Raw genomic sequence first — 12,207 nt, 5'->3', positions numbered from 1 at the left:
TGAGAGAGACAGACACCCGCCAGTCACCTTTAAGCACGAGTGCTCGTAACGGTGAAACCAGTCTCGCGTAAGCGTACACGTAATGTCGGTCCGGGCCGCTTCATCTCACAATACTACTGAGCCAAAGTATGACATGCTGGTAAGCAGTATGACTTGTATCGCCCACAACTCACTTGTGTTCTACTCGTGCATATGTCATCTACGCATAAAACCTGGCTCGGATGCCACTGTTGGAGAACGTAGTAATTTCAAAAAAATTCCTACGCACACGCAAGATCATGGTGATGCATAGCAACGAGAGGGGAGAGTGTGTCCACGTACCCTCGTAGACCGTAAGCAGAAGCCTTATGACAATGCGGTTGATGTAGTCGTACGTCTTCACGATCCGACCGATCCAAGTACCAAACGTACGACACCTTCGAGTTCAGCACACGTTCACCTCGATGACGATCCCCGGACTCTGATCCAGCAAAGTGTCGGGGATGAGTTCCGTCAGCACGACGGTGTGGTGACGATGATGATGTTCTACCGGCGCAGGGCTTCGCCTAAACTCCACGATGATATGACCGAGGTGGAATATGGTGGAGGGGGGCACCGCACACGGCTAAGGAACGATCACGTAGATCAACTTGTGTGTCCTAGGGTGCCCCCTGCCCCCATATATAAAGGAGGGAGGGGGAGGTGCGGCCGGCCCCCAAGGGGTGCGCCTGGAGGAGTCCTACTCCCACCGGGAGTAGGACTCCCCCTCTTGCCTTGGTGGAGAAGGAAAGGGGGAGGGGAAAGAGGAAAGGGGGGCGCCGCCCCCCCCTCCTTGTCCTATTCAGACTAGGGGGGAGGGGGCGCGCGGCCTGCCCTGGCCGACCCTCCTCTTCTCCCTCATGGCCCATGTAGGCCCAATAACCCCTCGGGGGGGGGGGTTCCGGTAACCCCCCAGTACTCCAGAAAAAATCCCGGTTTCTCCCGGAACGATTCCGATATCCAAATATAGGCTTCCAATATATCAATATTTATGTCTCGACCATTTCGAGACTCCTCGTCATGTCCTGGATCACATGCGGGACTCCGAACAACCTTCGGTACATCAAAATATATAAACTCAAAATAAAACTGTCATCGTAACGTTAAGCGTGCGGACCCTACGGGTTCGAGAACTATGTAGACATGACCTAGAACTATTCTCGGTCAATAACCAATAGCGGAACCTGGATGCTCATATTGGCTCCTACATATTCTACGAAGATCTTTATCGGTCAAACCGCATAACAACATACGTTGTTCCCTTTGTCATCGGTATGTTACTTGCCCGAGATTCGATCGTCAGTATATAATACCTAGTTCAATCTCGTTACCGGCAAGTCTCTTTACTCGTTACTAATGCATCATTCCGTAACTAACTCATTAGCTACATTGCTTGCAAGGCTTATAGTGACGTGCATTACCGAGAGGGCCCAGAGATACCTCTCCGACAATCGGAGTGACAAAACCTAATCTCGAAATACGCCAACCCAACATGTACCTTTGGAGACACCTGTAGTACTCCTTTATAATCACCCAGTTACGTTGTGACGTTTGGTAGTACCCAAAGTGTTCCTCCGGCAAACGGGAGTTGCATAATCTCATAGTTACAGGAACATGTATAAGTCATGAAGAAAGCAATAGCAATATACTAAACGATCAAGTGCTAGGCTAACAGAATGGGTCATGTCAATCACATCATTCTCCTAATGATGTGATCCCGTTAATCAAATGACAACACATGTCTATGGTTAGGAAACATAACCATCTTTGATTAATGAGCTAGTCAAGTAGAGGCATACTAGTGACTATATGTTTGTCTATGTATTCACACATGTATCATGTTTCCGGTTAATACAATTCTAGCATGAATAATAAACATTTATCATGATATGAGGAAATAAATAATAACTTTATTATTGCCTCTAGGGCATATTTCCTTCAGATGGATTTTTGGAATCACTTGGTTATGAATCTTTTGATGCTTGTGAACCGTGCCTTTTGGGAAAGATGACTAAAACTCCATTCTCCGGAACAATGGAACGAGCTACTGACTTATTGGAAATAATACATACCGATGTATGCGATCCGGTGAGTGTTAAGGCTCGCGGCGTGTATCGTTATTTTCTGACCTTCACAGCTGATTTGAGCAGATATGGGTATATCTACCTGATGAAACATAAGTCTGAAACATTTGAAAAGTTCAAAGAATTTCAGAGTGAAGTGGAAAATCATCGTAACAAGAAAAAGAAAATTTCTACGATCTGATCATGGAGATGAATATTTGAGTTACGAGTTTGGTCTTCATTTGAAACAATGTGAAATAGTTTCGCAACTCACGCCACCTGGAACACCACAATGTAATGGTGTGTCCGAACGTCGTAATCGTACTTTACTAGATATGGTGCGATCTATGATGTTTCTTATCGATTTACCACTATCATTTTGGGGTTATGCATTAGAGACACCTGCATTCACGTTTAAATAGGGCACCATCTAAATCCATTGAGACGACACCGTATGAACTATGGTTTAACAGTAAACCTAAGCTATCGTTTCTTAAAGTTTGGAGTTGCGATGCTTATATGAAAAAGGTTTTCAACCTGATAAGCTCGAACCCAACTCGGAAAGTGCGTCTTCATAGAATACCCAAAGGAAACTGTTGGGCACACCTTCTATCAATGATCCGAAGGCAAAACATTCGTTGCTAAGAATGGATCCTTTCTAGAGAAGGATTTTCTCTCGAAAGAAGTGAGTGGGAGGAAAGTAGAACTTGATGAGGTAATTGTACCTTCTCCCAAATTGGAAAGTTGTTCATCACAGAAATTAGTTCCAGTGATTGCTACACTGATTAGCGAGGAAGCTAATGATGATGATCATGAAACTTCAAATCAAGTTACTACAGAACCTCGTAGGTATTCCAGAGTACGATCCGCACTAGTGTGGTACGGTAATCCTATTCTAGAAGTCATGTTACTAGACCATGATAAACCTACGAACTATGAGGAAGCGATGATGAGCCCAGATTCCACGAAATGGCTTGAAGGCCATGAAATCTGAGATGGGATCCATATATGAGAACAAAGTGTGGACTTTGATTGACTTGCCCGATGATCGACAAGCCATAGAAAATAAATGGATCTTCAAGAGGAAGACGAACGTTGATAGTAGTGTTACTATCTACAAAGCTAGATTTGTCGAAAAAGATTTTTGACAAAGTTCAAGATGTTGACTACGATGAGTTTTTTCTCACTCGTATCGATGCTTAAAGTCTGTCCGAATCATGTTAGCAATTGCCACATTTTATGAAAACTGGCAAATGGATATCAAAAACTGTGTTCCTGAATGGATTTCTGGAAGAAGAGTTGTATGATGCAACCAGAAGGTTTTGTCGATCTGAAAGGTGCTAACAAAATGTGCAAGCTCTAGCGATCCATCAATGGACTGGTGCAAGTATCTCGGAGTTGGAATATATGCTTTTATGAGTTGATCAAAGCATATAGTTTTATACAGACTTGCGATGAAGCCTGTATTTACAATAAAGTGAGTGGGAGCACTACCGCCTTTCTGATAAATATATGTGAGTAACATATTGTTGATCAGAAATGATGTAGAATTTTTCTGGAAATCATAAAGGAGTATTTGAAAGGAGTTCTTTAAAAAGAAAGACCTCAGTAAAGCTACTTACATATTGAGCATCAAGATCTATTGAGATAGATCAAGACGCTTGATAAGTTATTCAGTAAGTACATACCTTGTCAAGATTTTGAAATAGTTCAAAATGGAACAGTCAAAGAAAGAGTTCTTGCCTATGTTGCAAAGGTGTGAAATTGAGTAAGACTCAAATCCCGACCACGGTAGAAAATAGAAAAGAAGAATGAAAGTCATTCCCTATGCCTCAGTCATAGGTTCTATAAAGTATGCTATGCTGTATACCAGACCTATTGTATACCTTGCTCTGAGTTTGGCAAAGGAATACAATTTTGATCTAATAGTAGATCACTGGACAGCGGTCAAGAATATCCTTAGTGAGGACTAAGGAGATGTTTCTCGATTATGGAGGTGATAAAAGAGTTCGTCGTAAAAGTTAGATCGATGCAAACTTTTACACTGATCCAGATGACTCTAAGTCTCAATCTGGATACATATTGAAAGTGGGAGCAATTAGCTAGAGTAGCTCCGTGCAGAGCATTGAAGACATAGAATATTTGCAAAATACATACGGCTCTGAATGTGACAGACCCGTTGACTAAACTTCTCTCATGAGCAAAACATGATCATACCTTAGTACTCTTTGGGTGTTAATCACATAGCGATGTGAACTAGATTATTGACTCTAGTAAACCGTTTGGGTGTTGGTCACATGATGATGTGAACTATGGGTGTTAATCACATACATATGTGAATATTGGTGTTTAATCACATGATGATGTGAACTAGATTATTGACTCTAGTGCAAGTGGGAGACTGAAGGAAATATGCCCTAGAGGCAATAATAAAGTTATTATTTATTTCCTTATATCACGATGAATGTTTATTATTCATGCTAGAATTGTATTAACCGGAAACATGATACATGTGTGAATACATAGACAAACTGAGTGTCACTAGTATGCCTCTACTTGACTAGCTCATTTATCAAAGATGGTTATGTTTCCTAGCCATGGACAAAGAATTTTCATTTGATTAACGGGATCACATCATTAGGAGAATGATGTGATTGACTTGACCCATTTCGTTAGCTTAGCACTTGAGCGTTTAGTATGTTGCTATTGCTTTCTTCATGACTTATACATGTTCCTATGACTATGAGATTATGCAAGTCCCGATTACCGGAGGAACACTTTGTGTGCTACCAAACGTCACAACGTAACTAGGTGATTGTAAAGGAGCTCTATAGGTGTCTCCGAAGGTACATGTTGGGTTGGCGTATTTCGAGATTAGGATTTGTCACTCCGATTGTCGGAGAGGTATCTCTGGGCCCACTCGGTAATGCACATCACTATAAGCCTTGCAAGCATTGCAACTAATGAGTTAGTTGTGGGATGATGTATTAAGTAACAAGTAAAAAGACTTGCCGATAACGAGATTGAACTAGGTATTAAGATACCGACGATCAAACCTCGGGCAAGTAACATACCGATGACAAAGGGAACAACGTATGTTGTTATGCGGTTTGACTGATAAAGATCTTCGTAGAATATGTAGGAGCCAATATGAGCATCCAGGTTCCGCTATTGGTTATTGACCGGAAACGTGTCTCGGTCATGTCTACATAGTTCTCGAACCCGTAGGGTCCGCACGCTTAAGGTTTCGACGACAGTTATATTATGAGTTTATGAGTTTTGATGTACCGAAGGAGTTTGGAGTCCCGAATGAGATTGGGGACATGACGAGGAGTCTCGAAATGGTCGAGATGTAAAGATCGATATATTGGACGACTATATTCGGAGTTCGGAAAGGTTCCGAGTTATTCGGGTATTTTTCGGAGTACCGGAGAGTTACGGGAATTCGCCGGGGAGTATATGGGCCTTATTGGGCCATACGGGAATAGAGGAGAGAGGCCGAAAGGAAGGAGGCGCGCAGCCCCCCTCTGGTCCGAATTGGACAAGGGGTGCAGCCCCCCTTTCCTTCCTCCTCTCCCCCTCTTTCCTTCTCTCCTACTCCAACAAGGAAGAGGGGGAGTCCTACTCCCGGTGGGAGGAGGACTCCTCCTGGCGCGCCCCTCCTGGCCGGCCGACCCCCTCCCCCTGGCTCCTTTATATACGAGGGCAGGGGGGCACCTCTAGGCACAACAACAACAATTGATCCCTTGGGTCTCTTAGCCGTGTGCGGTGCCCCTCTCCACCATAGTCCACCTCGATAATATCGTAATAGTGCTTAGGTGAAGCCCTGCGACGGTAGAACATCAAGATCGTCACCACGCCGTCGTGCTGACGGAACTCTCCCTCGACACTCGGCTGGATCGGAGTTCGAGGGACGTCATCGAGCTGAACGTGTGCTAGAACTCGAAGGTGCCGTAGTTTCGGTGCTTGATCGGTTGGGCCGTGAAGACGTACGACTACATCAACCGCATTGTTCTTACGCTTCCGCTTTCGGTCTACGAGGGTATGTGGACACACTCTCCCCTCTCGTTGCTATGCATCACCATGATCTTGCGTGTGCGTAGGATTTTTTTTTTTGAAATTACTACGTTCCCCAACAAGTGTGTCTACGTACCCTCGTAGACCATAGGCGGAAGCGTTTCACAACGCGGTTGATGTAGTGGAACTTTCTTCGCGATCCACCGATCGAGTACCAAACGTACGACACCTTCGAGTTCTGCACACGTTCAGCTCGGTGACGTTCCTCGCCTTCTTGATCCAGCAAGATATTGAGGTAGTAGATGAGTTCCGTCAGCACAACGACATGGTGACGGTGATGGTGAAGTGATCCGCGCAGGGCTTCGCCTAAGCACTACGAAGATATGACCGTGGGAGTAAACGACGGAGGGGGGTGCCGCACACGACTAACAATTGATTCGGGGTGTGCTAAGGGTGCCCCCCACATATATATAGGTCGAAGGGAGAGGGGAGGCAGCCAGGGGCGCCCCAAGTAGGCCAAATCCTACTTGGGGTTCCTCCCCAATTCGCCCCCCTTTCTATATTTACCGGAGAGGAAGGAAAGAGGAGGAAGGAGGGAAGGAAGGGGGAGGCCGAATCCCCCCTTTCCTTTTCCCTTACCCTCTTTCCTTCTCCTCCTAGTTCGGCCCATATGGGGGGCGCACCAGCCCCTGGTGGTTGGTGCGTTTCCCCTCTGGGCCCAAAAGGTCCATATCTTTTGTCGGGGGTACCTGGAATCCCTTCCGGTGACCCGATATGTACCCGGTACCCTCCGAAACACTTCCGGTGTCCGAATACTATCGTCCTATATATCAATCTTTACCTCTCGACCATTTCGAGACTCCTCATCATGTCCGTGATCTCATCCGGGACTCTGAACAGTATTCGGTCACCAAATCAGATAACTCATATAATACAATATCGTCATCGAACGTTAAGCGTGCGGGCCCTACGGGTTCGAGAACTATGTAGACATGATCGAGACACCTCTCTGGTCAATAACCAATATCGGAACCTGGATGCTCATATTGGCACCCACACATTCTACAAAGATCTTTATCGGTCAAACCATTATGACAACATACGTTATTACCTTTGTCATCGGTATGTTACTTGCCGATTCGATCGTTGGTATCTTCATACCTAGTTCAATCTCGTTATCGGCAAGTCTCTTTACTCGTTCCGTAATACATCATCTTGCAATTAACTCATTAGTCACTTTACTTGCAAGGCTTCTTATGATGTGTATTACCGAGAGGGCCCAGAGATACCTCTCCGATACTCGGAGTGACAAATCCTAATCTCGATCTATGCCAACTCAACAATCACCTTTAGAGATACCTGTAGAGCATCTTTATAATCACCCAATTATGTTGTGAAGTTTGATAGCACACAAGGCATTCCTCCGGTATCTGGGAGTTGCATAATCTCATAGTCGAAGGAATATGTATTTGACATGAAGAAAGCAATAGCAATAAAACTAAACGATCATTATGCTAAGCTAACAGACGGGTGTTGTCCATCACATCATTCTCCTAATGATGTGATACCGTTATCAAATGACAACTCATGTCCATGGTTAGGAAACCTTAACCATCTTTGATCAATGAGCTAGTCAAGTAGAGGCTCAGTAGGGACACAATGTTTGTCTATGTATTCACACATGTATTTAGGTTTCCGATCAATACAATTCTAGCATGAATAAAAAGTGTTGAAATAGCGCGTGAACGGAGTCATCTCCACCTCGGTCTCCTCAAATAGCTTGGTCACCGGATACCTTGTATAGGTTCGCTGGAGTAGCACAAGTGCACTACAACTAATGGTATCCGCACATACGAGAGGAACGCCAGGCGGCAGACTGCTAGGACTGATTGCGCACTTGAGCTAAGTGGAGGTGGCTAGATAGAACACATGCAAACCCTACATAGTGCAATTATTTGAGATCACCCGTTACTGTAATTGGTAGCACTCCTTTCCACTTTTTCGATAAAGGGTGAATTTTATTGGATCTAAATGGAGCATCAAGAGGATACAAACACTATGAGCACACATTTGACCCCTGCATAGTTAGGATGCACACAACCAAAACCAACACACATAAAAGACATTGCAACTAGCAAAGTGATATAATACCAAAGCTATGAGTAGGTGAGGGAAACTATAAGTGTATGAAAGCTCAAAAGGAAAACTATAAGTGATATAATACATTGCAACAAATGCACTAGAGCTATAAGTGTATGAAAGCTCAAAAATAAAACTAAGTGGGTGTGCATCCAACTCGCTTGCTTATGAAGACCTAGGGCAGTTTGAGGAAGCTCATCATTGGAATATACAAGCCAAATTCTATAATGAAAAATTCCCACTAATAATATATGAAAGTGACTAAATAGGAGAATCTCTATCATGAAGAACATGGTGCTACTTTGAAGCACAAGTGTGGAAAAGGATAGTAACATTGTCCCTTCTCTCTTTTTCTCTCATTTTTTTTATTTTCCTCTTTTTATTTTTTCTTTTGGGCTCTTTGGTCTCCTTTTTTACTTTTGGGCTCTTTGGGCTCTTTTTATTTTATTTTAAGTCCGGAGTCTCATCCAGACTTGTGGGGGAATCATACTCTCCATCATCCTTTCCTCACAGGGGACAATGCTCTAATAATGATGATCATCACACTTTTATTTACTTACAACTCGATACTAGAACAAAAATATGACTCTATATGAATGCCTCATGCATGATCATGAAAAGAAATATGACAATGATGGTGTGTGTCATAATAAAACGGAACAGTGGAAGTTGCATGGCAATATATCTCGTAATGGCTATGGAAATGCCATAGTAGGTGGGTATGGTGGCTGTTTTGAGGAAGATATAAGGTGGCTTATGCGTGAATGAGCATATCATATCATAGGGTTTGGATGCACCAGAAAAGTTTGCACCAACTCTCAAGGTGAGAAAGGGCAATGCACGGTACCGAAGAGGCTAGCAATGATGGAAAGGTGAGAGTGTGTATAATCCATGTACGCAACATTAGTCAAAAAGAACTCACATACTTATTGCAAAAGTTTATTAGCCATCAAAACAAAGTACTAATACGCTTGCTCCTAGGGGGATATGTTGGTAGGAAAAGACCACCGCTCGTCACCGACTGCCACTCATAAGAAAGACAATAAAAAATAAATCATGCTCCAACTTCATCGCATAACGAGATACCATATGTGCATGCTTCAGGAATCACAAACCTTAACACAAATATTCTTAGTAATCCACAGTTACTCACTAGCATGACTCTAATATCACCATCTTTATATCTCAAAACAAATGCAAGGAATCAAACTTCTCATATATTCATTGATCTTCATGAAAGTTTTTATTATATCCCTCTTGAATACCCATCATATTAGGACTAAATTCATAACCTAAGAAAATTGCCATACTATTTTTAAGAATCTAAAAATAATATAAGTGAAGCATGAGAGTTCATAAATTCTACAAAATAAAACCACCGCCGTGCTCTAAAAAGATATAAGTGAAGCACTAGAGCAACCGCCTAGCTCAAAAGATATAAGTGAAGCACATAGAGTATTCTAATAAATTCATGATTAATGTGTGTCCCTCTCAAAAGGTGTGTACAACAAGTATGATTGTGGAAAACTACAAAGCAAAGACTCATATACTACAAAAATGTCCAAGCAAAACACATATCATGTGGTGAATAAAAATATAGCCTCAAGTAATTTTACTGATGGATTGAAGACAAAAGAGGGGATGCCATCCGGGGCATCCCCAAGCTTAGATGCTTGGTTGTCCTTGAATATTACCTTGGGGTGCCTTGGGCATCCCCAAGCTTAGGCTCTTGTCACTCCTTATTCCATAGTCCATCGAAACCTCACCCAAAACTTGAAAACTTCACAACACAGAACTCAACAGAAAACTCGTGAGCTCCGTTAGTATAATAAAAGCAAATCGCCACTTGGGTACTGTTGTGAACTCATTTAAATTTATATTGGTGTTATATCTACTGTATTCTAACTTTCCCAGGGTTCATACCCCCCGATACTGCCCGTAGATTCATCAAAATAAGCAAACAACACAATGAAAACAGAATCTATCAAAATAAGAACAGTCTGTAGTAATCCGGACATTAGCCAAACTTGTGTAACTCCAAAAATTCTGAAAAGTTAGGAAAACGTAGGCAATTTGTATATCAATATTGTGTAAAAAAATTCAGATCAAAAGCATGTCTCTATGGATTTATAAAATTCCATAACTGAGCACAAAAGTTTCTGTTTTTCAGCAAAATCAAATCAACTATCACCCAAGTCATCCCAAAGGTCTTACTTGGCACAAGCACTAACTAAAACACTAAAACACAATCATAATAGAAGTATAATTGCATATTTATTGCAAAACATGAGCAAAAACAAAAAACACATAATAAAATTGAGTTGCCTCCCAACAAGCGCTATTGTTTTATGCCCCTAGCTAGGCATAATGCATAGATCTAGGTATTGTCATCTCCCTTCTTATTTTCCATAGACGTGTTTTTGTTAGGAGATTTTTCAAATATAACTTGAAACAGATTATCAATAGAAATTCTAGCATTATCAAGTTGCCCATCTACATATCCTCTTTGATTCCCAGCTACAATCCAAGAATGTTGTTGATTAACATCATTGAAAACTTTTTGAATCACATCCAAAATAGGAATATCCTTTTAAGGTTCTCATGAAAGATTTGATTATTGCCAAGCAAATGTCTTAAGACATAATCACTATTGTAAATGATCTCATCTATCACTGGTTTTTCACGGTTCATACCATAAAATCAAAGATTTCTCTAGCTTCCCGCACTATGTAATCAAACCCATTCATAAGGACAAGGCTAGCTATTTTCTTGCTCTAAGATCTTTTATAACGGGCAACTCATAAAACAATCTTTGCAAAGTAGGATGAGTACGAATAAATCTTTTCTCAAGTTTAAGAACAAGAGCTGAAATAGCTTCAACATAAGTTTTAGTTCTTTTAAGTATAGGAACATCATCACAAGTCAAAGTTCCAACACAATTAAAGAATTCTTGGATGGTTTCTTTTCCTATAACATTCCCTTGTCCCATAATGAAAGTTTTAGCATCCAAATTAGTAGAACGTCCACTTTTGGAGTTCTCCCATCATCTGTTTCTGCCATACCGAAATTACTCATGGTAATAGGTTTAAAGCAAGCAATCGAGCACACAAGCAAACAAAAGGCAAATGAAAAGATGAACGGAAAGAAGGCGAATAAAAAGGCAAATAATTTTGTGTTTCTCTGAAAACGTTTTAGAAGTGAGGGAGATGAAAATGACAGGCCAATGGAGAATAATGTAAGTGCAAGAAATGAGAGTTTATGATGGGTACTTGGTAGGCTTGATGTAGATCCTCCCTGGCAACGGCGTCATAAATTCTTCCTGCTACTTCTTGAGCTTGCGTTGTTTTTTCCCTTGAAGAGGAAAGGGTGGTGCAAAAAAGTAGAGATAAGTATTTCCCTCAGTTTGAGAACCAAGGTATCAATCCAATAGGAGGAACACACAAGTCTCCAATAGTTGTACCTACACAAACTAACAAATACTTGCACCCAATGCGAAAAAGGGGTTGTCAATCCCTTCACGGTTAATTGCAAGGATGAGATCTGATAGAGATAGGCATAAAAGATAAATAGAAGTGCAAAATAAAGTAAAGGTAAATAAATTGCAGCGAGGTATTTTTGTGTTTTTGGTTTTATAGATCTGAAAATAATATGATGATAAATAAACCCAGGGGCCATAGTTTCCACTAGAGGCTTCTCTCCTTAAAGAAACATACGATGGGTAAACAAATTACTGTTGAGCAATTGATAGAAAAGCGCAAAGTTATGACGATATCTAAGGCAATGATCATGGATATAGGCATCACATCCGTGACAAGTAGATCGTCTCCTGCCTGCATCTACTACTATTACTCCACACATCGACCGCTATCCAGCATGCATCTAGTGTATTAAGTTAACAAGAACATTGTAACACCTTAAGAAAGATGACATGATGTAGAGGGATAGATCCAATCAATATGGTATAAACCCC

Source organism: Triticum dicoccoides, chromosome 4B, assembly GCF_002162155.2.
Source record: "Triticum dicoccoides isolate Atlit2015 ecotype Zavitan chromosome 4B, WEW_v2.0, whole genome shotgun sequence".
Classification (NCBI taxonomy): Eukaryota; Viridiplantae; Streptophyta; class Magnoliopsida; order Poales; family Poaceae; genus Triticum; species Triticum dicoccoides.
Note: the sequence above shows the minus strand (reverse complement) of the source record.